At 57.9% G+C, this 27,787-nt stretch overlaps 1 pseudogene; it reads left to right on the forward strand.

Moving 5' to 3' along the window:
* LOC119090115 (putative phospholipid-transporting ATPase IIB) lies at positions 1-27,787 on the forward strand (annotated as a pseudogene).

Genomic DNA, 27,787 nt, shown 5'->3' on the forward strand with positions numbered 1-27,787 from the left:
GGTGTATGGGCTTTGCCGAGCCTTGTTCTTCGAAATACTGGATAGGTTTTAGATGTGTACAGGCCATTTTTACATCAGTCTATTGCACCGGGGCCTCAGGCTGTTGGTGGGTGTGATATGGTGATGTGATTATGTGGAGCTGCTGGTACATTGTTTATTTTTGTATCAATGTATGAGATATTCGTTTCCTGTGCGGTTGTTTAGCATTGCTCAACACATACCAAGCAGTGATTTGGTTAGCCAGCTTTATGGGGCACTTCCAAAGGCAAACGGTTGACTGGATTGTTTGTTTTGCAGTTGACCCATTAGGGTTTACCATTCATTCCAGAACGTTCTGGGTTTTAGAATCAATGTATTTATTTTTAAAGGCACACAATGGTTCTCTTCTTTGGAGACACATGTATATTCACTGCCTTGAAGTTCCAAAGGATGATGCTTCCATCCTTATCCATGCATGGGCAAGGCTGGGACTTGTGATTACCAGAAGACCTATTTTATTGGTTAGAGCCCCTGTGACAGTGAGGGACCCTTTATAGAATACTTGTGTCCAGGATTCTTAACTGGGAGCTTGTTTAACATGGGGTCCAAAGTCAGCAAGCTGCACATATTAAACAGGGATGGATGGATCCCAAATGTCAGGGATTTTTTACTGGTTGGGGCTGGCCAGCATACAGCAACAAAAGGCAATACAAAAATGATACCAGACAAGTTTACAAGTGAGGTAATTAGTGGCAATCTGTGTATGTCTAGAAGTCTTGCTCCAATTCCAACCAGGGACAAAAACAAGACAAATTGAGGTCCTGTGCCTTTCATTGGCCATGGTTTCCCAGTAAGGGCTCCTTTTGCTTTCATGAAGGCACTCAGCTGAGGACCTTGTGACAATCCAGGGCCAATGGTTCTGGTCAGAAGGTGTCTTAGGTGCCATGGGAGGGCCAATATATTGTATCCCTGTAAGGACCTCTGGATTGACCATGTTACCCTGGCCCCAGTGTCACCAGCATGGTAGCCACCAGGCACCTTTGGATTGTACCAAAGGATTCCCAGTTAAAAGGACCATGTTGTGTTCCATGCACAGTGCCCAGAAGCATGTAAGCTGGATGTCAGCTTTTCAGCAGTCAGGCAAAATTTATATCTGCTGATAAGGACACAGTTTCTTGGCCATACCACTGTGTTAACCTTGCATGGGATCCACTACACCACATGTGATCTTTCATACAGTCTACATGCATATGTGCTCCTTAAATGGTATGCATTTTGTAACTCTTCAAATGTGCATACTGTGGACTTTGTGCTTTCTGTGCTTTGTTTTTAATAATAAGTTTTCATTGCAAAATATGTACCACTAGATAATGTAGCAAGCTGTCTTTCACCCAGCAGATTTATTGGACCTGGTCAGACCTGAAAGTAATGGCCTCTGAAAAAGTCACTGATCATCTGACCCAAATCAGATCCAGTATCATACTGACCTGCATGCTTCTTTAGGGGAGGCACCAGTTGAGCTGGCCAGGGGCACAGCCCGACCATGTGCCCTTTTGCAGTGATGGACAATGATGACTCTGTGCCCCTGGTGCAGTTTTCTCCTTGTGACAGCATGGCCTGTTGCAGTAATGGACGATGATGACTCTGTGCCCCTGACGCGGTTTTCTCCTTGTGACGGCACGCCCGAGATGGATGAGACGGACCACCTGCTGAGCGCGGACCGGCGGCGCGCGCGCCGCGACTCGCCGGCTCTGGCCGGCTGCTGCTGCTGCCTGCCGCGCTGCCTGGCCAGGTGAGCACCGCGCCGGCCGCGGCCCCGTCACCGTCCCGGAGGGGGGGGGGGGACGGCACGTGAGTGCTTTGCACCTTAACGTGAGATGGCACACCTAAGGCGCTCCTGGGCTCCAGGATGTGAAGCGAAGGCACCAGGTGATTTGTGTCCGATCATCGAAGGTTCAGATTGCAATGCGATTGCGATTCGCGATGCCGGGAAAGGCCCGGCGTCGGTCTCGGGGTCCAGGCACCTATCTGCTTGGCCAGTGCGAAAGCTGCTCAGATCGGTTGAAAGGCACCGTGAGTACTGGCGATTGCTGGGGATTTGGGACCATCCGCGGAGCGAGTGCGCTCCGGTCGCTCGCTCTGAATGTCGCCTCGGTCGGTGGTGCGCTACCGGCGAGGCTGGCTGCAGCAGGACATTGGGGCAGGGGTCGGAACGGCGCCACAGGCGGACGGGTGAGGGGGGAGGGGAGGGGTGCGGGTGCGGGTGCGGGTGCGGGTGCGGCATGGCATGGCATGAAGTGCACCAAATCATGAGAGGCGATATTACCGAGAGATGCCTCTGGTGCCATATCGCTCCTGCCGCGATGAATACATACACGACCACCAAACAGCGCGCGTGCAGTGACCAACAGGGGGCACCGGGCCACCGGCCATGGCCCGGTCCATGCGTGGCCGCGTGGGATGGAGACGTCTCTCCAGACGAGAGATGGAGCGGCGGTGGCCGCTCGCCGCCCGGACGCCCATGGCGGACCCGCACAGTGGGACAGGTCGCACTCCGGCGCCTTGTTAGGCTCCTGGATGGTGTGAGATGCCTCCAGGCAGGGTTGGCTTTTCAGTCGACCGGGCTAGGTTTTGTCATTTTCTGGCTATTGCGGATTTTACCAGTAAAAACCGACATGAACTGCAGAAGCTCAGAAAGCAGTAATTTTTGCCTTTTTGTACCTCATATCGTCATAGTGTGGTTGAAGGTCTCCCTTGTTCAGTCAAAACAACAGAAACGACTTGGTAAACAGCATTGTCATAAGATGGGGTGGATCTGTTACATTTAGTGCACCGGTGAGCAGCAGGGTGTCTCAAGACTGCGAATATGATTTGTGTTACATTACGCGGTTCGTTTGTCAGACAACTACAGCATGTGACCATGTAGACGAACGCGTGCGTTATTGAGCTGTTCAGAACAATATTGTAAGATGCAGTAAGCAAACTTGAAAGATGAATAGCGTAGTTCGATCAGTTTCCAGTCATGGATCGGCAGGTGCTTCATTTTTTTCTGCATAAATGCATTCAGTCATATTACAACATTAAGTTTTTGCTGCCTCTGGCGCGTGCATGTTAGGTCTTAAACACGACCCACCATGCCCACAAAACTTTCAGTGCGAGGAAACCCACACTTTATGAGTCTCCCATGTAGCCTTCTGGAGCACCACGGCGACTGCTGCAAGCGTACTGCTGACCAAGCCCAGCCAACGTCCACTTCCATTACCACCGCACCTAGCTGCTATGACTTCCTCACTGCTTCAACGTCTGTCGGTGGGTTGCGCGATCTTCACGTCTGGCTTGATCCGCGCTGGAGTACGATCCGCCGGGTGTTTGACGCCGGGGATCGATTCCGTCCCGCTGGCGGCGCGCCGGTGGGATCGGCATAGTAGTGGCAGATGGAGCTGGAGCGGGGCCGGCGGCGGCACGCGGGACGACAGCGGCAGAGTGCCAGTGCCGGTCGCGTGGCCGGAAGGCTGGCTCACCGGCTTCGCTTTGTTTTCCACGGCAACCGATGCGCGACATTGGACGCCGTCGGCCGACAGCGAGTGCCAGTTAGTTGCGAGTAGGGCATCGAAGCTTCGAAGGCGGACGCAGCTACATTCCCAGCGACTGCTTTTCACAGCACCCCATCAGCGTGGGAGCGCGTTATCGCTCCGGCTGCGAGCGGGCCTGCAGAGGGGCGGGCCGCCGCCGGCGCCTGACGCCGCCTCTGCGCGCACCTGTCGGCCGCCAGTGTATGCGGCGTCGCGTCAGGCGCCGGTGCTGCCGGCGGGCCGATCGACCCCCGGCCGCGTGTGAGGTGACTGGCACCCGCTGTGTGACGGCCGCCGGCGGTGTGGAACGCCGCCTGCCTGGCCGCGCTACCGTCGGCCCGCCGGTGCAGCTATCCGCCCGACGCGGCCGCCGCGGTGCAGTGCCGCGCGCGCGCGCTGTGTTTATTCTGGCGCCACGGCCGCGCGATACGGTTTACGTCGGCTGATCGGGTGGCCGGGGTCAGATCGCCGCCGGCCGGGTCGGCAGTGTTGTGTCGGCGTCGCTGGGAGAGTGAGCGCGCCGCTCCCGACCGGCGACCGCGCCCGCCGCCGTGACGTGACGTGACGGGCGTCCCCTGACGCAGCGTGCTGTGACGCGGTGCGTCTCGCGGCGTGGCGCGATGATGGAAGAGGACCTGGAGCTGGACGAGAAGCCGTCGGGCCGTCGGCGCTCGTCAGAGCACACCCGCCTCATCTCCGGCCGCCGGCGGCTGTGCTGCGCGGCGCCCTGTCGACACCTCTCCCGGTCGGTAGCCCGTCCCGCCCACCGCCCCTCCTGTCCAGCCGGGGTGCGCTCAGCTCGTTCCACGTGCGGCGGAGAGGGTGACAACGTTCATTCAGATTAGTCAATCAGACTGCGCGGGCGCCGTGACGTCATTGGGAATTTGGCGTGGGCGGGTGCATACGGGTGGTGCAAATGCGCCAACCGCATGCACCGTGTATTGTACGACGGACAAGTTCACAGTCGGTCATCTGGCCACCCGCCGTGCATCGGCGATTGGCAATGCACGTGCGTTATTATGGATCCGATGTAAAGAGATGAGAGTGCGCATCAGTTGGAGACCTCAATTACCTGCATTGGACCGGAATTACACGCTTTGTGGCGCCATCTCGTTGTGCGTTGTTCGGCGATCTGTCGGTCGCCGGAGCCCCAATGACGTCACGGCATCCGCACGGTCATTGCAGTCAACTTCCTCCGTCACGCCGTTTTGGACCGACGCGCACCCCCTGGTCCTGCTTATCGTCCTGCGCCTCTCCCCCCTGTGGTGTGGCGTGACATGTCTGCATCAAAATCCCTAATGTACATAACCCCTGAGTTGATCTCTATGCTGGGGTCATCGCTCCGAGCATGCAGAACTCCTAAATTGAGCCACTGCTACGTGACTTTGTCGGCATTCAACCGAAGTCCACTATGCGAGTGTGTACATACTTGAAATGCGTAGACTTGCAAGATGACACATACATACTTTAAGCTTTGCTTTGCGCCGTACGAAGTGGTTGCCAGGCACTAACAGCGGAGCACACACCCGCCGTGCCATACAGTTCGGGAACGTGCTTTCGGAGGCCACAACTGGCCGGGTTATCCGATTGTGGATAGCTGGCCAAGTGGCGCTTCTTCTCCCTGCCGTGAATGACGGCTGGCCGCGCCCTGCGAACGCGTGTTTTAAACTGCACGCCGCGGTGAGCTATAGACTTCCTGTCAGCAACTGACAGCGGCAAGGCCATTCCTAGCATTGGTGCGTCATCTGGTGAGATGACTGCATACCGAGGCATTTCCGCGCCCACGTGGTGTACTTCGGTAGAATGCCAAGGGTTGCATACCAAGTTATGTTTACGCTCACGTGATGTTCTGCGGCAAAATACCGGCGGGAGCTTCTGGTAATGGGCCATTATCGACGACAATCTCATGTCGCGAGCTGCGTGTCGTCCGCCCAAGCTGATGTTAGCGCTTATGAATCACGGGTTTAAAGCATTGATGATGATTAGTAGTTGGGGTTGTAAACACTAGGTGTGAACATTTGGGCCATTGATCAATGACATGACCATGTTTTTATAATCTTGAATGTCTCGAACTGTGCCGTCCAAAGGCAAAAAGGTTTAAGTGCTTTGTTAACTAGTGGCTCTTGGGCCTTTTTGCATCTGGACGGTAGAACTGTTCGTGGTTATATATACATATATATATATATATATATATATATATATATATATATATATATATAATATATATATATGCTGCCGGGCGTAATAGCTGAGTGGCTAGCGCCGTCAGCTCCCACGATCGGGGCCGTCGGTTCGAATCCCTGTCGTACCATGACCTTTGGGCGTTAATTCAACCGCCGCATTCACTGGCGTTCCATAAAAGGGTGCGCGACGACGTGCAGCGCGTTCGTTAACAAAGTGAAATGATGGGAGGATTATGAACCAGTAGAGGTCTTGCATTAACAGGCACCATGGACGCCATCGGAGGAAAGAAAATGCGTATTTATGAAGGTTAGGGACTATGTATGTCCTGCTGGTCACCTGGGTTCATTTGGCGGACATGAACGGGACATTATTACTGGCTACACCTGGATGTGGCCTTTGAGCCATGGCGAACCCGTAGCTGGGCGAGTGATTCGCTCAGTTGCGTCGTTCCTCATTCTGCTGGGGCCTCACATATCCGTGTGTGACGCAGAACAGAGCTTCAAGCACTCACGCACTTCACTGCACACGCGCACTTCACTGCACGCACGCACACAGGCACGCACGTACACACACATGCATATACACACTTGAAGCACTCACGATATTTTACCCATTTTTGGCCAATGAAGCTATTGGCCTGAATGCCATTAGAAGCGCATCGTACGGCCACTTTTGCTTCAACCTTAAAGGGCGTGTGCCACTCTTGGAGCGTTTAAAAACCTGCATGCTCTGTTGAAAGATCGGGACCATTAATGCACAGTGATAGTCTGCGGGGTACCACAGCAGCACCGACAAGATGTATAAGCAGAATGTTGTGTCTCAGTGTTTGGAGTTCTCATGCCGTGTATGGCACGAGCATTTTCGCCTCTCCGTACATTGCCAACATTGAAGAACCCGCCTGCTAGAAAAAGCAAAGCAAATGTAACGAACAGAGCGGAAAAATGTCCGAATTTTATTTGCGCGTGGCATAGCAATGACGTCGCATATCGAATGCACTAAAGCAAAAGGTCTTCCGATTAATTGAAATGTTTGTCATCAATCGTTCACACACAGTCATGACGTGGGGAGCTGTTGACGGCACGTGCTCCAGGTGACCCCATCTTCGGAGGAGGCGGCGATGTATGCGTGACCCACTGCAGTCGATGGGTCCGAAACCCCCAAATTGTCGCCCGGGCGCGAGCGTCAGCTACGGTCTTGTGCGGTGCGTGGCCGACATCCCCAATCAAATCATCGAGGCTGTGAGGACTCTTAGAGCGCTTGAGAGCTCTCGCTGCAGACTTTCATTTCAGGATACCCCCACAGACACACATCTGGGGGACGGGGAGAGGGCTCAGATCAGGAGAGTGAGCCGATCGCGGATTGGGCGTCTGTTCAGCTGATGATGCGCTCTCCGAAATGGTCCTCCCGCCAGGATCGGTGCCAACACGGTTGTATGGGGAGTTGCGGTGTCAGGTAGGGACCAATGTCCTCTTTGCCCCCTCGCGGTCTTGCTCAACGCCTGCATAAGCGCTGCATGCAGATATGCCGCTCCTTGTTGGCGGTGGTCATGGAGCCGTCAGCGCGTTGAAACAAGAGCGATCCAATCCGGCCGCTTGAACCCATGACGGGCCGTGCTGTCGCCCATGGGCTGCGCAGCCAACTCCCCAGCACGGTGTCTGGCAGCTCTGAGGCAAAATCACACGTTGCGAACGTCCGCTGCCCAATGCAGATGGAAGCGGGGCCTCGTCGCCGACCAGGTGCGGTTCACAAGTCAGGATCGGGCTCAGGCCTAATGTATTTATAGAATTCCCGGTAAGGTTGTGGGACTGGTGCCAGCCTTCTGAGGGTTCTCTTGGACGGATTTTGGCGAGTCCGTAGTAGTGACAGACTACATTTTTGCAATGCACTATGTCGTCCCTTCCGACAGCCCTCCTCCATCTTCGTGTGTTTTGGTTCAGTACAAGCACCTCTCAGAAGGTTCTCCCACAGGCGCACAACTGTTTTGTTCACTGCGCGTGGTGGGCTTCGAAGAAGCGAAATCTAAGTTGTCTTTGTGTGGTGACTGGATCTCGTCGACCGATAGAAATTAACAAATGTTACCTCTCGCTCCGTGCTGAGTAGAACCATAACACCAAGTGAGCGTGGGGCAGACCAACTCAGACTCAATGGCACGTGGTGTGGAATGGAATGAAGAAGCACGTGTTGGTGTGGTGTTTGACTCCATCATATGTGTATTGAATCAGGAATTGTTCTCCGTTCCACCCGGGATTGCTTTCGTAGTTGTGAGCATGGAGTCCTGTGGGATGTCTCCAGTCGGAAAACCCACCCAAACCCAAACGTTGAATCAAAATTCTGACATGTTTGGAGGGATTTCGCAAAACTATCGATATAACAAAACAAAACAAAGACTATCGATCAAACTGGACCCGTCTGATCAAGTATGAGTGAAAAGCACACAAGGGTGTGGCTAAATTTGAATTGATTTGAATGTGTTTCTGTCCTGAAATTGTCCTGCAAATTGCGAACATGGGTCATGTTTCGACGGTTGTTTCTCTTGCCCATTCCGCTGTCGCACCGTCTGCTCATACCGGCGTGGGTGCCGCGCTGTTGCACTCTGAAACCCCTGTTTGCATTGTCTGTCGCCGGCTGAAATATGCGCCCGTTGCTGACAGGGCGCGTAACACGGCACAAGCGGCCGCATATAAGCGGCTGGTTCAGCGCCTGCCCCGCCGCTGCCTCGTGCCGTGTACTGATAGGCGGCCTTGTGTTGGCACCTGTCGCTAGTGTCCGTTCCGATGTCGTACCGTCGGTCCGCTGTCGTACCGTCGGTCCGCTGCCGTACCCTGTGCTGTTGCTTACGTGGGCTATGTGGAAACGACTGTTTCCGATGACTACTCCGCTGGTCGTATTGTACGTTGTCACTGATAGGCTGTTTGTCGACAGTTGTTTTTAGTGTCTTTCTGCTGCCGTATCACGTGCTGAAATTGCTGCCAACGCATTCCGTGCGGCAGCAGCCATTTCCGCGGCTGTTCGGCTGTCGCGACGCGTGCTGTTGTTGCCCCGCGGATCGTGTGCGGAATGGCCAGCGGCTATTCCCGTTGCTGCTCGGCTGTGGTGACGGGTGCTGTTGCTAACACGGACCGCCCTGTGCCCAGCTGTTTCCAGTGGCTGTTCTCGGCCTGTATCGGGGACCGCGACTACCGGGCTCGGCTGGTCCGGGTCGGACGCCCCTGCACAGAGAAATTTCCACCGAACACGATCAAAAACCAGAAATACAACATTATCACGTTCATTCCGAAGGTGAGAACGGCTGAAGGGGGCGGGCACGCGCCATGAAATGCTGTGGGTACAGGCCGCGGTGTGCACGTTCTTGCCTAGTGAGGCCCAGCTCGGTTCCGGGTGATCCCACTGAAGACGACGACGGTTGTATTTTGCTGGTGAATAGCTGTTGAAATCTCGGGGGCCTTCTCATTCTGTGACTTACTGATGCCGGTTTTTTGTACAGGTGTAAGCATTATTCACGCTGTGTGGGCAAGCATTGGCTGGTTCAGTATGGACCGAAATCACTCTGAATAGCGTGTCCTGTACTGCCCCATACGAGCTTCTCCGAGCGTTTTCATGTCTCACAGCCGCCACGTAGGTTCCGAGGCGGGCTTGGCGCGGCACTGCTTTTCCCACAAGGCCATTGATATCTCCTGAATGACATGAGTGGGTCGAGTGTGTCACACGCCCGCGCTGTTCCCAGGTTCTGTACGAGCAGTTCAAGATGTTCCTGAACCTGTTCTTCCTGTCATAGGTGCGCTGTCGCAGTTTGTGCCGGAGCTGCGGGTGGGCTACATATACACCTACTGGGGGCCGCTGGTAAGCTCCGCCTGCCGGGCTCACCCGCTCGTGTCCGACCGCCGGCTGATGCCGGGGTTCAGCTAGCGGCCTGTGGTGACGGTGCGCCGCTCTGCGGTCGGAGGTCGAGCGAGCGATAGCGCCTGTGAGTGGCCCAGCTGATAGGCCCGCTATCAAGTGTCTTGTATGCGGCCCAGAGCCTCTCGGAGACCATGACTCAGGATGTGCGACAGCTGTTTGTGATTAGCCGTGCAGTTTTGACTGCGCATGCGTCAGGCCGCCATTACACGGCCTTTAGCCGGTCCGTCGCAGAGGTTGAGGTCGTGGGTGGCTCACGGCTATGGGCGCAATATGACCTCAGCAGTCGACGCGCTCTAAAACCCCAATTAACAACAACACGTGGGCGGTTTTACCAGCCATCCCCCCGCCACGCGCTTATGCAGGCGTCATACATTCGCTACATGCGTCACACCTTCGCTTAATGCGTCAGACGTCTCCACGGCTGTTGATCGCCGCGTCCATGACATGCATGCCGTCCCCGTTTCATGCCATCGGGCCACGCTGGCCATTTTGTCGAAGGGGATGAGAGATTTACGCGTGGTGGGCTGCGCGAAGCGGCGACGCTGCTGGCGTTGGTAGCTCCGCCGCCGAAGATGTAGCGTTAGCTCGTGTCAGCAGTGTGAGGGTCGATCTTAACGCAGGCACGTAGATCAAAATTTCCGCAGGAGCGCTGGGATGGGAGTGTAGTGATTGTCGGATGTTCCCCGAACTCCTTCGAATTGTGACGAGTTCCTGCGAAATCGGCCAGTATCTAATGTAAACTTCTTGGCTGAGGGGGCCACGGGTCATGGACCCAACCTCCCCCCCCCCTTGGTTACGTCATCCAGGTTAAAATTTGTAACCCGTTTAGCATTCATGGAGCTGCCTCGCCAGGAGCTGGCGAGCGAGCGAGCGAGTGATCAGCAGCAGCGGCCTCCGCCGTCCAAAGGCAAAAAAGGTCGAAGGGCCATCAGTTAACATAGCACCTAAGCCTTTTTGCCCCTGGACGGCAAGCTGTACGCCGCCAATCGGACGTGACTTGCGCTGGTGGCTGATGTTGCTCTCCGACCCGGCGGTGCCGAGAGCGCGAGGGACGCCTGCTGCCCTCGCAGGCTTTCGTGCAGTAGCATCTCGGTTTGGCTACGATAGGAACGTGGCAGGGGCCTGACCGCGCTCAGCTGTGGACGTTAGTCACAAACACCCTCAGCATGCACTTGGGACACGTGTTCCATTCCCGCTGTCACAGATAAGGCGCGTCCGGCGCTCCAAATGCGAGTCCTGCCTTCACCTGCGCCGCCCGCGGCGCCGATGGGCAGTTACACTTGTGACGACCGCCAGGGGTTCGTCATAGCGGTGACGATGATCGGGAGGCGGTGGACGACTACCGGCGCTACCGGACGCGACAGGAGATGAACAGCACCAAGTACAGCAAGCTCACCAACCAGGGGCACGTCAGGTGCGTGTGGTGGAGCACCAGGCTACGTTATGGCAATGACCCGAGCCGGCAGGAGCGGCCTGTGCCACTCGGCATCTGTTCGTATTATGTGGAATAGTTGCATTGCGTAGAGTTGGAGGACAGATTAGTTGTCACCGCGTGTTATGATATGCTCTTTCTCGTCAGCATATGGATGGATGGTGTATCGTTGGGAAGTGGCTATCGCGTGGGCCCGCGCCGTCTGTTAGGGGTTACTTGTTTTGGCGTCCGCATGGAGCCGTGTTGGTAACACAGTCAAAGCATGCCACTTTTTCTAGGCGCTTCGGTCATACGGTTGTCGGACACCGCCATTGCTGAAAAATGGTGTTGTAAAAATGTCCTAAGAGTGCCCACCATCATGGTAAGGTATACATCCTATTGACATTGATGGTTACTGTCGCCCTACCGCACAGGTGACCCCGTTGCCGCCTGTGCGGAGGAGATGACTAGCGCTGCTGTTCACTGTCGCTCGTGCTGGACAGGGTGTCGAGCAGCCGTATCCACGTGGGGGACATGCTGCTGATCGAGAAGAACCAGCGGGTGCCGGCCGACATGGTGCTGCTACGGACCACCGAGCGCAGCGGAGGCATGCTTCATCAGGTCAGGGTCAGGGTCAGGGTCAGGTCATGGTGCTGCTACGGACCACCGAGAGCGCAGTGGCGCCTGCTTCATCAGGCCAGGGTCAGGTTACGGTGCTGCTACGGAACCACCAAGCGCAGTGGTGCCTGCTTCATCAGGCCAGGGTCAGGGTCAGGTCACGGTGCTGCTACGGACCACCGCACGCAGTGGCGCCTGCTTCATCAGATCAGGGGGTGTCCGTGATGTCGGGGGTATTCGCCGAGGCCAGGATAGACACAGCTGGTGTGCATCACACTGCGTCATTGGCTCTGTTTCCTAGCTTATCTAAGAGTCTGCGGCTTAGCGTGTCATACGGCTGATGTGAACTGGGGTGGCTTAATTGTACTGGTCTGATATGGCCTGACCCGTCTTGTGCTGGCCGGCTCGCCCTGTTCCCCTGTATTTACCTCGACAGAGGTAAGGTCAGTCAAATGGGCTCAACCAGTACTGTGGCGTGATCGGCCCACTCGACCCTGCTTCGCCCGGACCGGATCAGATGCTAGCTGACCTGTCCTTTTCTGGCCCTGCCCATGCCCTGCCCCTGCCCCTGCCCTGTCCCTGCCCTGCCCTGCCCTGCCTGCCTGCCCTGCCCCTGCCCTGCACTGCCCTGCCCTGTGCCCTGCCCTGCCCTGCCCTGCCCCTGCCCTGCCCTGCCCCCCGCCCCGCCCCGCCCCGCCCCCGCCCGCCCCGCCCCGCCCGCCCCCGCCCCCGCCCCCGCCCCGCCCCGCCCCCGCCCCGCCCCGCCCTGTCTGTCCTGTCCTGTCTTGTCTTGTCCTGCCCTGTCCTGTCTTGTCCTGTCCTACTGTGTCCTGCCCTGCCCCTGTCCTGCCTTTCCTATTCCGTTTTGTTCTTTGCTGTCCTATCCCATCCTATGGTATACTTTGTACCCTATCGTTTCCTGTCCTATCCTGTCCTGTCCTGTCCTGTCCTGTCCTGCCCTACCCTACCCTACCCTGCCCCCGCCCCGCCCCGCCCCGTTCCCGTTCTGCCCTGTTCTGCTCCCATCTACGCAGCCCTACCTGTCATAGTCTACTTCGGGTACCCTAACCCCGACCGGCCATGACCCGGCCCCGTCGGCGCGTGCTGCTGCAGGACCGACCAGCTGGACGGCGAGACGGACTGGAAGCTGCGGCTGGCCGTCTCCTCCACGCAGAAGCTGGCGCGCTCCACCCACCTCTTCGGCATCGACGCCGAGGTGTACGCTGAGAAGCCGCAGAAGGACATCCACAACTTCATCGGCACATTCACGCGGGTCAGCGGCGACTGCAGACGGCCACGGGTGCAGACGATGATCGCAGCTGAGAACTGATGATTTACGCGCAGGCCACGTATCATGTGGTGTATCTTTAATGATATCCAAAGCGCGAAATTGGTTCTTCGATGATCAGAATGTTTTTACGCGTCATGTAAGCAATGCATTGACGTGGAGGCAATGCAAATTGTATTGCGTCGTTCCGCCGGTTGATCTAACCCCGCTAGTGTAAAGCAACGTTTTCCTCTCCCAGCAACTGTCCGAGTGTGACCTCGTGAACCGACGGCCGCGCCCCTGTGCTGACGCGTGACCCGGCCGGCAGCACGACGCCTCTAACGACAGTGACAGCCTGTCGGTGGAGAACACGCTGTGGGCCAACACGGTGCTGGCCTCGGGCACGGCGCTGGGCCTGGTGGTGTACACCGGGCGCGAGACGCGCTCCGTCATGAACAACTCGGCGCCGCGCAGCAAGGTCGGCCTGCTCGACACCGAGATCAACAACCTGACCAAGGTGGGCGCGGCGCCGGCCCTGGCGAGGATGTGGCGGTGTCCGTGCGGCCGTGGCTCCGCGTGCTGCCGGCGCGGCCCGCGGTGCTGGACGCGCCGGGGTCGCGCTCGGTTTGCCGGTGTGTTGTTTTGAGTTTGTGGCCACGCTGGTCTCAAGCGCCGCTCACGTTTTCTTCTACACGGCAGTTGGCTTGTGAGAGAAAGTGACATTGAGGTTCTGCTCGTGCCGTGCTCCCGGGTTTGTCATGTGCCGTTGCGGTGAAGTGCTTGTCGCCATGCCCAGTGGGGCAGCGACGCGGCCGGCTTCTGCCGCCGCGTCCCGCCATGGATTCTGCCGATAACAGTGTGTCGCGGTTCTCTCCGTAGATCCTGTTCGGGTGGTGCTGGCGCTCTCGGTGGTGATGATGTGTCTGAAGGGCTGGCAGGGTCCGTGGTACCGCTAACCTCTTTCCGCTTCGTCCTCCTCTTCTCTTACATCATACCTCTCAGGTGAGTGGCGGCAGACATTGGATAACTTTTGGGGTACACTGCTTAGGAGCCTTGTCTGGTGGTAGTCTTGATTAGGCACTCAATTTGTGCCATTGCTTAGCGCTCACTTCAATATAATTTATGTTTTGTCCCAAAATTACGCAGACGGATGGGATTTGTGTCACATGCATTTTCACTCTATTCGGTTCAACGTATTGACATGAAATAAAACCGCGTGGTCACCTGCATGCAGGCAGCGAGCTTTCGACCTTAAGCGATCTACTGATTGTAAGATTTTTTTCAAATACATTTTCAAGTGCACGCAAACTTACGAAGGCCTGCGAAATCCTAAAAATGCATTGCTGCTGTAAGCTGTTCACTTAACGAGCTCTAAGCACAAGTTGCTGCGCGAACTGGGTACATTTTAGAAGTTGGTTTCTCATCTTGCGGAAAATGCTTGGAGCATGTCTAAAATCCATGCTTGAAATTTCCACCAAACGCATACGTGAAATTTCCACCAACCCATACGTGATTTCCACTATTGCGATGACGTCGCTTTCAATCTCTGAAAGAAAGCCATGTTTGACTCAACGGATACGCTCCAAGACACAGGAGTGCAGACGTCATTATGTTGCCATGCGCACTGACAACGCATGGTGCTTTTAGACGATAAGCGACATGGAAAACGGCGAGCTGTGGTCAGTGAAACACGTGCCTTCAATCGACGCCACGCGCACCAACATTGTGAAGTGTTGAGGCGTATAGAGTCCCTGGGCGCCGCCCCCGCTCCGACCGAGCGGCTCATCGCTCCCCGCTCCGTCGCAGTCTGCCGGTCAACCTGGACATGGGGAAGATTCTTCTACTCGTGGACGATCCAGCGCGACGCCCGAGATGCCGGAGGCGGTGGTGCGCTCCAACCACGATCCCCGAGGAGCTGGGCCGCATCGTCTACCTGCTCACGGACAAGACGGGGCACTGCTGACGCAGAACGAGATGGCGCTCAAGAAGATCCACATGGGGCACCGTGTCGTAACGGCGTCGACACGTTCGAACGAGGTGGAGGCGGTAGATGCGGGACCGTGGCTGGGAATGCCTGCGGCAGGTGGTGCGTGGCGTACAGGGGGCTGGCAATGAACGCGGCCGATATTGTTGGCAGCGGTTCGGGGCGCCCCGCGGAACACGGGGGGGGGGGGGAAGTAAATGTTTGTAAACAGTTTCAAAACGCCGGCAGTACCTTACCTGCTTACTTTCATATACTTGTGTGGTGCACTTGCCACAAAAGAATTGCAGGTACGGACAGTCAACTGTTGGGTGCTGTTGACTTGCAAGAAATTGAATAGCCCTTGTCATATTCGTTAGCGGGAATGTCTTGTCCCGAACATTGTTTCGGAGTTCGTCATCGGCGTCCGCGCCGGGCGCCTCGCGCCGTAACCGCGCTCTCCGGGTCGCGGGTCACCACGGCCGCGCCGGCCGCCGCTCTGCGCGCAGGTGAAAGCGCTGGTGGAGCAGCACTTCGCGCCGCCGGCCGAGCCGCCGACCGCTGGCCGACCGCCGGGCGGCGGCCGCACGCGGCGCACCATGGTGGCGCGCGTGGCCGAGGCTGTGCGCGCGCTCGCCCTCTGCCACAACGTCACGCCCACGTGAGTCGGTGGACCGGCGCTGGCGAGCGGCCGACGTCCGACCGGCTGGAGCTGGAGGACGCCGGACACTGGTGTGGTTTACTGTCGTGTGTGATGTACTTGGCTGGCGTGTCCTGATTCCTCCTTTCCTGATTACGTTGTCCTGATTCTTGCTTCTGACTGATGGCGGGCAGTGCACTTAACTCGAGTCTTACGTGATGTCCTTAGCTGTTGTGTGACGCATTCTTCAGATTCGTTTCGACATCCGCCGCCTACGTGCGCATAATATCTGCCCGATAGTCGTGCTTTTGCTTTGTATTGAAGTCTCCGGTGAACAGATGTTTAACGTCTTACTCCTATTCGGTTCTGACGCGTGCCGTTTACTGGCACTGGGTGCCCCTCACTCGTGTCGAACGTCCCTCGCGCGGTGTTGGCATTTTGTTTTCGTTGTTTTATTTCCGTTGTTGGCCTGCTGAAATTGGTGCCCGCCAGTTTATTGTTTTTACCGTTTTTACCAGTTAAGACCTGCACAAATTGACGGGAGGTGAGGAAATGGTGTATCCTCGTTTTCAATCATGCCGCCACATTGATATCCTAGCGCTTGCTACTCAGTCCAAAGACCAGAACCAGCAGACGAATACAACAGCATGTTCAAAACGTCCGTTGCATGTGATGTAATTGGGATAAATCAAATCTTATACCTATGCCCCATTGACACTTGCACTGGATTCTACGATGACCTAGGCCTCCTTCTATAACCAGTTTTAGTATGCTGTCAGTGATGGACCGAGAGCCGAGCGTTGCGGCCGGTAAAGACAGGCTGGCAGAAGCTGTTTCAGCCTGTCGCTACCAGCGCTGGCGTCGTGCCTGTCGGCCGGTTCCACACGTGTGATGTCCGGCGCCGGCTCGTCTACGATGTGTGCCCCTGAGCGGTGTCTGGGGTGGGCTGTGCGCCGTCCGCCTGACGTCACCGGCCGTGACGCCGCCCGGCCGCCGCAGGTACGATGGACGCCAGTCCGCTGTCGTCTTCGGAGGGCAGCTCGACCGGCGGCAGCCTGTCGCCGGACCTGGAGTCGGGCCGCGAGCAGCCGCCGGCCGGCGGCGCCGCGCGCCGGCCAGTCGTCTACCAGGCCAGCTCGCCCGACGAGGTGGCGCTTGTCACCTGGACCGAGGAGGTGCGCGCGCTCGCCGCACCCGCGCTCATACACACGCACGCGCCCCGCACCCGCACCCACACACCCACCCACACCCGCACACATACATACACCTACACCCACACCCACACTCACACCTATACCTACATCCGATGCTGTCTGACGCTGGGCAGCGCTGATGTGCGCTCTACCGCTGGGCCTGCCGTGTAGATTGCGGTTAGCTGCAGGCAGCATTACCATGTCAGGCTCCACTGATTAAGAGCTCAGGTTTGCCCGCTGTACCATAACTTTGGAAGTGCTTTGCAGTACTTTGCTTTCTTCTAGATCAACCTGACCTTCATGCGAGGCGGACTGGTGGTCATTACCCGATTTGGTCTCCTACGGCCTCTTCCGTCAGGTCAGCGGCGTCAGCGCGCTGTGACGACACCGGCCCCAGTGATCTGACCTCTACGTGAGCCGGACTTCGGTGCACCGTGACCTGACCTGACCTGACCTGACCTCGCGCGGCCGGGTGAACCTGACGCTGCTGCACCGTGACCTGACCTGACCTGACCTCGCATGGCCAGGTGAACCTGATGCTGCTGCACCGTGACCTGACCTGACCTCGCATGGCCAGGTGAACCTGACGCTGGTGCACCGTGACCTGACCTGACCTGACCTGACCTCGCGTGGCCAGGTGAACCTGACGCTGGTGCACCGTGGCCTGACCTGACCTGACCTCGCGCGGCCAGCTGAACCTGACGCTGCTGCACCGTGACCTGACTTGACCTGACCTGGCCTCGCGCGGCCAGGTGAGCCTGACGCTGGTACACCGTGACCTGACCTGCCTGACATCGCGCGGCCAGGTGAACCTGGACGCTGCTGCACCGTGACTTGACCTGACCTGACCTCGCGTGGCCAGGTGAACCCGACGCTGGTGCACCGTGACCTGACTTGACCTGACCTGACCTCGCGTGGCCAGGTGAACCTGACGCTGCTGCACCGTGACCTGACCTGACCTGACCTGACCTGACCTGACCTCGCGCGGCCAGGTAGAACCTGACGCTGGTGCACCGCGACCTGAGCAGCATGCGGCTGCGCACGCCGGCCGGCCACACGCTCGACTACGAGATCCTGCTCGTGTTCCCTTTCACCTCGGAGACCAAGCGGATGGGCATCATCGTGCGCGAGACGAGCTCGGGCGAGATCCGGCTCTACATGAAGGGCGCCGACACGGTCATGGCGTCGATCGTGCTGTACAGCGACTGGCTGGAGGAGGAGTGCGACAACCTGGCACGCGAGGGACTGCGCACGCTGGTCGTGGCCAGCAAGCGGCTGACGCCCGAGCAGTACGCCGAGTTTGAGCAGCGCTACACGGCCGCCAAGCTGTCTGTGACGGACCGGGCGGCGAAGGTGCGTGACCGCTGGAGGGTGGAGGAGGAGGGATGGGAGTAGGCGGAGGGCGGCGAAGGTGCGCGACCGGCGATGGGGCGCTGTCGGGTGCTGGAGGGTGGAGGAGGAGGGATGGGAGGCGGCGGAGGGCGACGAAGGTGCGTGACCGGCTGCGGGGTGCTGGAGGGTGGAGGAGGAGGGATGGGAGTCGGCGGAGGGCGGGGAGGTCCCGACTGGACACGGGAAGCGACAATCGTGGTAGCGTTTTGGGGGTCGGCTTCATGAGTGTCTATGTCCTTGTCCGCCCTGCTAGCTGAGACGGTTAGAGTACCTGTCTTTTGATTGGTTCACCCTGGGCTTGGTAGGTTCGAGTCTCATAAAGCGCCTGGGATGGCCTGCGACCAGTGCTGAGGGTCAGGTGACGTCAGAGGGCAGGACGGACCGTGCCGAGCATTACATTTAACTTTCGCCGCGACGTTTTTGCCGTTGATCAGGGGTTTTGCGATCGGATGGGGATGTCAGGACTAGGACCCGCGCGGCAAGCGCTGCTTAGCGTGGGCACTGATCGCCAGAATCCACCCACTGAAGAGATCCGGGCTGGCTTTGTTTTTAAAAGCACCTGCGTTGCACATGAAGACATACGTATGCGGCGGTTTGCCGCTGGTTTGTCCGTTCCTGTCGCAGCTGGGCTCGTTAACCGTGATGCCGGGCGCCGGCCGCGATACTGTCCCCAGAGCGGAGCTCAGAGGTGGTAGCTCTCACCGGGACGCAGTCATGACTCGGCCCGCCTCGCCGCAGGTGTCGGCCGTGGTGGAGTCTCTGGAGCGCGAGATGGAGCTGCTCTGCCTGACGGGAGTCGAGGACCGGCTGCAGGACCACGTGCGGCCCACCCTCGAGCTCCTCCGCAACGCTGGCATCAAGGTGACGTCCGGAGCTGCGGCGGCGCCGGGTCCAGTGGTGCTGGAGAACTCCTCAGCGGTGGCCTGGTGTCGAACTGGGGGCTCGCAGGCGACTGTGGACCCGGCGGACGTGCGCCACTGTCCGACCACGGTGCCGCTGGGATGCCCGCGAAATGAGGCTGTTGAGACGGCTATCATAGCCAGGTGGTGGCCGAATGCTTCCGTGTATGTGGACAATGGGAAATTCCTATTTTAAAAAAGATCATGGTGCTATTTTGAAACCAAAAGAGCAAAAAGCGTGCTTTGCACTTTTTAGCGAAGCGCGATTTCATGCATGACGCTCGCTCTGGGAAGTTCAGGACCTGGGGTAGGTCTGTGCGCATGCGTTTGACGGGTACGCCCAGCGGTGCCGATGGGTCGTGACCCGGGAGGTACCACCTGATGCGCTGGCTCAACGGACACACTGGCGGTGGTCTCGAGTCGATCGGCGGCGCGGGACACGGGCAGCGCGCCGTCAGTCGCACACCTGCAGCATTCACGTCACGGGGGTGCGCGTCACACGGAAGGTGTCACTGGTCCGGGCCGGGGGGGGGGGGGGGGGCGTAACATCTCTCTTGGACCACAACATCTCGTAACATCTTGTAACATCTAAACATCTCTCTTGGGCCACAAAGCTGGGTCTTCCAAACTTGACGTGTAGCTCCGTGGACGCGGAGGATGCCTGCTTTTCATACCAATGTCACGTAAGGTACGGCCTGCGTGTGTGTGCGACGCGTTAGACTCCGAGTCTGAGTCCTTCGGGTTACGGAAGCCGTCTTTATTCGCCGTTCGGATCTTGGTAGCGGCTATCATGGATCTCGACACCCCTCCCCCTCCCCCTTAAGCCAATGCTGATTGCATCGATTTACCACGAACTCTTTGATTTAAATTCATATTTACGGATTTGGGACGCCCCGGAAATGCGTCAACTCACTACGGGTAAAGGAAAATCGCTGTGTTTCCCGAGCCGTTGGTGCCGAAGTGGATGCTTCGGCCACAACACGCGTCTTGTCACTGAATCTCGTCGTACCACTGCCTGACGCTAGCCTAACACGTCAATTACGTAACTGATGCCATTGATTAACCCGTGACATCTCGCAAATGTATCCAATGCACTGATTCGCTGTCATTGATGCGTCCACTCCGGATTCTATTGATCGGCGCACCGATCCGTGGCATATGCGGCGGGGACGCATGGATGCGATTCACTGCTGCCCGCCGGCTGATGGCTGGCCGCCGGCGCACTGGAACACCGGCCGGCCGATGGGTGGGCTCGCCGGTGCGCTGGAGCACCGGGCGACTGACGGACTGGCTCCCCGGAGCATTGGAGCACCGGCCGGCTGATGGACCGGTTCGCCGGTGCGTTAGAGCACCGGCCGGCCGATGGGCCGGCACACTGGTGCACCGGAGCACCGGCTGGTTGATGGACTGGCTATTCGGTGCACTGAAGCACCGGCCGGCCGATGGACCGGCACGCCGGTGCACCGGAGCACCGGCTGGTTGATGGACTGGCTATTCGGTGCACTGAAGCACCAGCCGGCCGATGGGCCGGCACGCCGGTGCACCGGAGCACCGGCTGGTTGATGGACTGGCTATTCGGTGCACTAGAGCACCGGCCGGCCGACGGACCGGCACGCCGGTGCACCGGAGCACCGGCTGGTTGATGGACTGGCTATTCGGTGCACTGAAGCACCGGCCGGCTGATGGACCGGCACGCCGGTGCACCGGAGCACCGGCTGGTTGATGGACTGGCTATTCGGTGCACTGAAGCACCGGCCGGCTGATGGACTGGCTCGCCGGAGCATTAGAGCACCGGCCTGACTGACGGCTGGCCGCCGGTCCGCAGACGTGGATGCTGACCGGCGACAAGCTGGAGACGGCCTCGTGCATCGCCCAGTCGTCGCGGCTGGTGTCGCGCGCCCAGAACCTGCACCTGTTCCCGGCCATCACCAGCCGCGCCGAGGCCCACCAGGAGCTGAACGCGTTCCGCCGCAAGAACGACTCGGCCCTGGTCATCAAGGGCGACGCCATGGAGGTGGGCTGTGGCGGTGTGCTGACCGGACCTGATGTTTTTTGGCCTGTACTGCTTTGACTTGACCTGCGCCGACCCGATGCGTTCTGAGCTGTGCTGATCTTGCTTAACCTGACGAGCCGACATAGCCGTGCCTGTCCTGATCAGGTCTGAGCTGACTGTGGGCTACTTTATTCGTTACAGAGCAGGGTAGATCGCGGAATTCCCGATTAGAAGCCAACCCAGCTCGTTATTCGAGGTTCAGCCTAACATGAGGTGGACTGAGTGACGTGTTCCGCGGTCCCCCGATTGCCCCCGGTATTTTTGCCGACGTTGAGCTCAGCGTCTGGCTCAGTGGTGCACTGGATCAATGCGACCCTGATGGGTGTATGTCGGCGTCGCAAATTTTTTATAACAAGGCTCGGAGAAGGACCCAGTGTTCGAAGAGTTCGGAGTTCGGTCCCAGCAAGGGTTGTCGGGAATTTCAACAGGACTGAAGGAATGTCGATAAATGCTACATGTCATCTGCGAAGCAGCAGCTTGTCAGGAGCGGGGACTAACGTACCATTTTGCAAACGGGTAATCGTTGAGCGCCGGGGGTTATGGACCGAGAACGTCTAAGTCATATAGAAGTCGAAGCGGTCGATTGCGCCGGACTGGTTGGATTTGGTGCCGACGACTCGTCGAAGAGCATCACCCCTGTCCAATCCTGTCCATTTTTGACGACCCATTAAGTGATCAAATTCGTTTGCAATGCAGTGCGTGGAGGCTTTCGCGTGTTGGCGCCAGACCCGCCGCACCAGAGTTTGACTCACGGCGAGTCTAGTGTTGACACGCTGACCCGCGCTGACCCGCGATATCGAACACGTGTGACCCTTCCCCGCTGATTAGCCGCAGCGAATCGGAAGGCTTTGGTTTTATAATTTTTAGGAATTTTCGCTGCAGCGGAACATTACGTGTGTGGCATGGCAGTTCTTGGAAAGCCAGATTTTCAACCAATTCTTCTTATTGGGCTCATGGCATACCACCCAGTTACCGTCTTCACGCCACGTGACTCTCAGCCGCGGGCGTCGCGTGGGACCGGCGCGTGTCCCGCTTCCACGCGTCGCGAGCCGCGACGATTCTCCCGTCACCGCGCGCTGACCGCGGCCGCCAGATCTGCCTGCGCTACTACGAGCTGGAGTTCATGGAGCTGGCGTGCGCGTGCCCGGCGGTGGTTGTTTGCCGCTGCTCGCCCACGCAGAAGGCGGCCGTGGTGCAGCTCATCCAGCGGCACACGGGCAAGCGCACGGCGGCCATCGGCGACGGCGGCAATGACGTCAGCATGATCCAGGTGGGCGGGGTCGTGTCGGCAACAGGACGCTATCAGACGGACTCCGGCGGCTTTGTGCGGGATTTGCTCTGTAGGCAATCGACGTATATACCAAACAGCAAAAGGCGGGTTTTTCCCAGTTGTTAATGAACTCCGTGAGCTTCTCACCCGTTCGATGACATTGGCGCTGCGACTGCGTCAGTCCCCTGAGCGCCGGGCGTGCCGCCCGTACGCGTGTCGCATCCTCGGCTGTGGCGTGACGTCACGGAGGGCCGTCCAATGATCGAGCGCGATCGCCTGACGCCGTGCCGTCTCCGCCCGGCGACAGGCGGCGGACTGCGGGATAGGGCATCGTCGGCAAGGAGGGCCGGCAGGCCTCGCTGGCCGCCGACTTCAGCATCATCAAGTTCTGCCATCTGGCCAGGTGCGTGCCGCGTCTGCAGCCTCCGCCCGTCGCCCGCCTGGGGCGGCGGCGCGCCAGCCCGGGGGTCGGCCGGCGTCCGCACCGGCCGCTTGAGGTGGTGCACTGGCGGGGAATATATGAGATGAATATAAATAGATGAGTAATGAGATGCAAGAGTCATAATCCTAAACACGTTTTGGCGGCTGTCGGGTGCCTGCGCCCGATGTGGTACCTCTGGTGGCTGATTTTTGAGCGGCTGGAAGTTCACGTCGTGGCTTAAGCACAAACCCGGGCTGAACCACTGTCTGTACGCACACTGTACGCACACTGTACGCACATTGAACCACTGTCTTGCGTTTCTGGGAGACCGGATGGCGCCGTACCGTCTATCACCATTGGAATTTTTGGCCCACGGCCAGTGCGACACAACCGGGGCTAGTGCTGCCCTGAAATCGCTCTATTGTGCATTGTGAATATATTTTGCAGATGCGTGGTATTTGAAGGAGCTGACATTGTACACGATAACCTCAAATTACAATGTGCGGCGCAAGAATCTTCGTAAGACCTGGGACGCTGCACCACCAAACCGCGCGTGATTAAGTGTGCATATTGCAGACTGCTGCTGGTGCACGGCCCGGTACTCGTAACCACCGGCTCAGCCTCGCTGAGCCAGTTCGTCATCCACCGCGGTCTCATTATCTCCACCATGCAGGCCGTCTTCTCCTCCGTCTTCTACTTCGCCTCGATCGCGCTCTACCAGGGCGTGCTGATGATCGGGTCAGTGTCCCCCCGAAGCGGCCGCCGGACGCCGCCGGGCGTCGTGCCTGTCAAAACACGCTGCTGGTCTTGCGCTGGTCTGGATCACGATGTCAGCAAGTAGCGCTCCTTTGGCGCACCGGCAGCCGTGCCAGCAGTATGCTAATAACGCCTTTGTGCCCACCTGTGACCGTTCGCTCTGAGCCGAAGGCGGCAGCGCTGCGGCGCTCGGTCGGCTCTGAACCGAAGGCGGCAGCTCGCTGCGGCGCTCGGTCGGCTCTGAACCGAAGGCGGCAGCTCACTGCGGCGCTCGGTCGGCCCTGAACCGAAGGCGGCAGCTCGCTGCGGCGCCCGGTCGGCTCGGAACTGGACGCTTTCGCCATGCATTTGCGTGTCGAGAGCACACGAGCGCGCGGCGCTCCGCGGCCCGCCGCCGTGCCCCGATGTCTGTCCGCTCGACTGAGGGCGCTGCCTGACCTCCCGGCGGCGCTTGGCGCAGGTACGCCACGTGTACACCAACTTCCCGGTGTTCTCGCTGGTTACTGGACCGCGACGTGGCCGGCCAGATCGCGCTCACCTACCCGGAGCTGTACAAGGAGCTGACCAAGGGGCGCTCGCTCTCGTACAAGACCTTCTTCATGTGGGTCGCCATCAGCATCTATCAGGGTGAGTGCCGCCAGCCGGCGCTGGGCAGCAGGCAGACTAGAGGAAGGCCGATGTGGGGCGTGGACGTCTCTGTCGTCGACGATGTTCCATTTGACACTCAATGGCGCATGGTCGAGAACGAATCAGGTTGCAGTCGTGGCCATCGGTCATCTTTTTCGTTGAGAGCATTGCGTACACACGTATGTAGCATTCCACAGTGGTGACCGTCACAGCCTGCCTCATTGAATGTGAACGGCACCAAGTGCAGTAGATTTGAACGGAGCGATTGGTCTCCCATGACCACGCTAGTGCCATTTGGTTCCACGTCATTTCGGTATCACTGGGATACAGTGGTCCGACAGGCCGTGTCTGACCCCTCCCGCCACCCCGGCAGGTGGTATTTTGATGTACGGCGCCATCTGGCTGTTCGAGGACGAGTTCATCCACATCGTGTCCATCAGCTTCTCAGCCCTGATCGTGACCGAGCTGTTGATGGTGGCCCTCACCATCCGCACCTGGCACTACCTAATGGTGGCCGCCGAGGTGTTCTCATTCGGCACCTACATCCTCTCCATGATCATCTTCCGCGACGTGGTTTTGGTGAGTGCTGAACGCGCCGGGGTGACGCGCTCGGCCGAGACGGCACCGAGCCGCTCCCTGCGCTTGCTGACTGATGGAGCGTCACTTTCCCGCTGGCTGCTAGTGTACACACCTCTCGGTATCGACTAAGCCAATATCCGATGACCGCCAGCTCTGGATCTCAGTTATAGAGCGGAGGACACCACACACCTCACACCTCTACCCAGTGGTTTGCGCTAGGACTCTGGCCCTCTGCCCAGTTGTCTGTGGCTGAGCTCTGACCTGTTGGCTGCTGGATGTGGTTCGTCCCGAGCTTGTGTAAGCGCGCGGATCGTCAGCGCCATTGTCCCGCACTTGAATACTGCCAGGGAAAAGCCGGAGGCGGCGAGAATAGAGTCTGAAAGGGACTGCTGTACATTGGAGAAGTGGGGGCCAGCACGAAGTCCGGTAAAACAAAAGCTTGTGAGGATTTGTTTACTTGGAAACGGCTAGGGGGAGCCTGGAGAGCGTGTTGCCAGAATCGCAAGAAAGCAAAGAACACTGCTGTTTCCGGGATCACTCTATTTTCATGTTTAGAAACTTATGGCGGCTGAGAACAATTGGTCTGTTGAAGGTCAGTCGTCACTTGGAATATCACATTTTGGCCCGGGGCTTAAAACCCAAATTTATTTAGATAGCTTAGGCTGCAAGCAGCGCGCTGGTTTTATTTCTACCAACGCTCGAATTGTCTTAGTCCAAAAATTAATAGGCGCACCTGTCAGGCTCTTCCTCGTTGGGCGTGAGTACAAAGCATACTCAGTTCTTGGAAAAGGTGGGCTGCCTTAGCCGCAAACATCCTACGTCTCACATCCACGAATGAACAGGAGGACGTCGCCATTGTGCTGGCGACGGTGACGTCGCCATTGACAACCTGTGTAGCTCGAGGGATGTTGGTTGTTGGGGTGACCTTCAAATCTCATTGAAGACTCAGTATATCTGCTTGTGCTTGCCAATCTGCGTTGTTTGCTATGTTTCTGTTACGTATGGCGTATGTCACAACCAGCGAGGGCACTCACTATCGATCTGATGATATTTCCTGATCCGATCCAATCCAAATGATCCGATTCGAGGGATATTTCCCGCATATGCGTGAACTAGCATGGTGAATGTCCGTATATCATTCCCATAGCAATGTGCTCATCTGCATGCTGATGACTACGTAGAGGGCTAACTGCGCAGAATGTGGGCGCCAATGTGCAAAAGTGGTGGTTTGGTGGCTTGGCTCAATAATGTCGAAAGATATCGCACTTTTTCATTTTCTAATAATTTTGCGGTGTGCTGCACCAGAGTTTTCCCCAGGTGCATTGCACATATGGATTATTTAATAACGCACAGTATGGTAAATGCCGAGTTGCCCTCGATGATCTTCTGCACGCAACCAATGGGCTATATCAGTTCCCAACCCCATACAACGCGGTACAGTACCTCGAAGCCTTTGAAGGTCGACGTGCCCAGTCGACAGGCTGCAGCACAGCCTCAAACGGCAGCTGTAATCAGTCCTGATTAGTCAAAAAAGGGAGGGCGCCTCAGGCGATGTGGGGGAAGTCCGTGACACCAGCAAAAACGACCTGGATCGATAGCCGGAGGCGCCTATGCGGCTGGCCGCCGGTGATTAATGACGACCAGCGGCCTATGCACTCGGTGACCGCGGACATGGCGCCTGGCAGCACTCGTGTGTCAGCACGCGCCGGTCGCAGCGCCGGGGGCCTGGTGTGACTCGCCTGCTATGTGTCTCGGGATGTGCCGTCGTGCTGCGGCCGGACGCTGTGCAGCGCTGGGTGGGGTGGTGAGGTGCAGTGCGTACCGAAAACGAACAGGTACCAATCGTGTGGGGTTTTCAGCGCGAAGTGCCGTGTCTGACGTCCTCATCGGGGCGTTTTCAGTGACTGCTCCGGCGTCCCAGACACCGTCCGCCTCCTGTGTCGGTAACGCGTGTCTCCCGTGTCCCTGCGGTCGATAACGCTTGTCTCTGTGTCATTGTCTCAGACCGGCGAGTTCATCCAGAGTGTCGACTTCCTGTGGAAGGTGCTGGCCATCACGCTGGTCAGCTGTCTGCCGCTCTACGTCCTCAAGTTCTTGACGCGTCGCTTCTCGCCGCCCTCGTACACTAAACTGACGGTAGGCAGGCTGGGCCCGTCACCGTCGTCTGATGTGTAAACTCACGTAGAGTCGCCAAAGCTTTTCCACCGCCTCTAGTCTTAGCTTCTCGCGGATCGGTGGCGGCCGGGCGTGGCCTGCGCGACCTGACCTGTGGGTGGCCGCCGTAGGGCCCCGCCCCGTATGGGGTGGGCCTCGAGCCGCGCCCGGCTGTCGCATCTCGCCCCGTCCAGCCGGCGCGCTCCGCCAGCCGGACGCCCGCGCGCTGGGCTCGGCTTGCAGACAGCGGCCGTGTGCGGACGCCCGGCCAGGGGTGTCACATCGGGCGTCCCAGTTGTGTCAGTGGGGCGACACGCCCCCGCAGCCGGGCGGAGCTGAGCGCCGCGCGGCGCTGTGGAAGAGTCACTATTTATTCAGACTGCTACTGTGCGTATTAGACAAGAGAGTGGAAGTATCCGAGAGTTGGTTCTTTTGTTATAGGATCGTCAGTGTATAATCGTATGACGTATGGACAGATGTTGCTGGGTGCTGCTATGTGATCCGAGAACCGCTCCTCTAAAAAGGTGTCTCAGTTGGCTGTCAGTGCGTTCTGAACGTATCCCGCATGGCTTTGGGCTGGTGACGCCTGTTATCGCAGAGGAATAGCTTGAGTCCTGTGGAGGAAGCTTTGCGAGTGAGGTGGTACTCTTGTAATAAACTATGTGCGATTTATTTGGCTTTTTGCTGATAGATGATGTCGATTGAAGGTGTTGGACGTACCAAAAAACAAGCGTTTTGGAGTGGGATACACGAAAGTGAGAGCACACTGCCCTTATGTGTTTGTTATCTGTTGTTTTGCCAGGCGCTTCTATTTGAACTGGCGTTCTTACCAATTTTGACCTTGACATAGGCCATATGGGACACGTGTGCACGGTGCCTCCATCACGCCAGCGTCAGTGCTATGCCCGATGA

Source organism: Pollicipes pollicipes, unplaced genomic scaffold (genome assembly GCF_011947565.3).
Source record: "Pollicipes pollicipes isolate AB1234 unplaced genomic scaffold, Ppol_2.1 Scaffold_3087;HRSCAF=3621_pilon_pilon_pilon, whole genome shotgun sequence".
Lineage (NCBI taxonomy): Eukaryota > Metazoa > Arthropoda > Thecostraca > Pollicipedomorpha > Pollicipedidae > Pollicipes > Pollicipes pollicipes.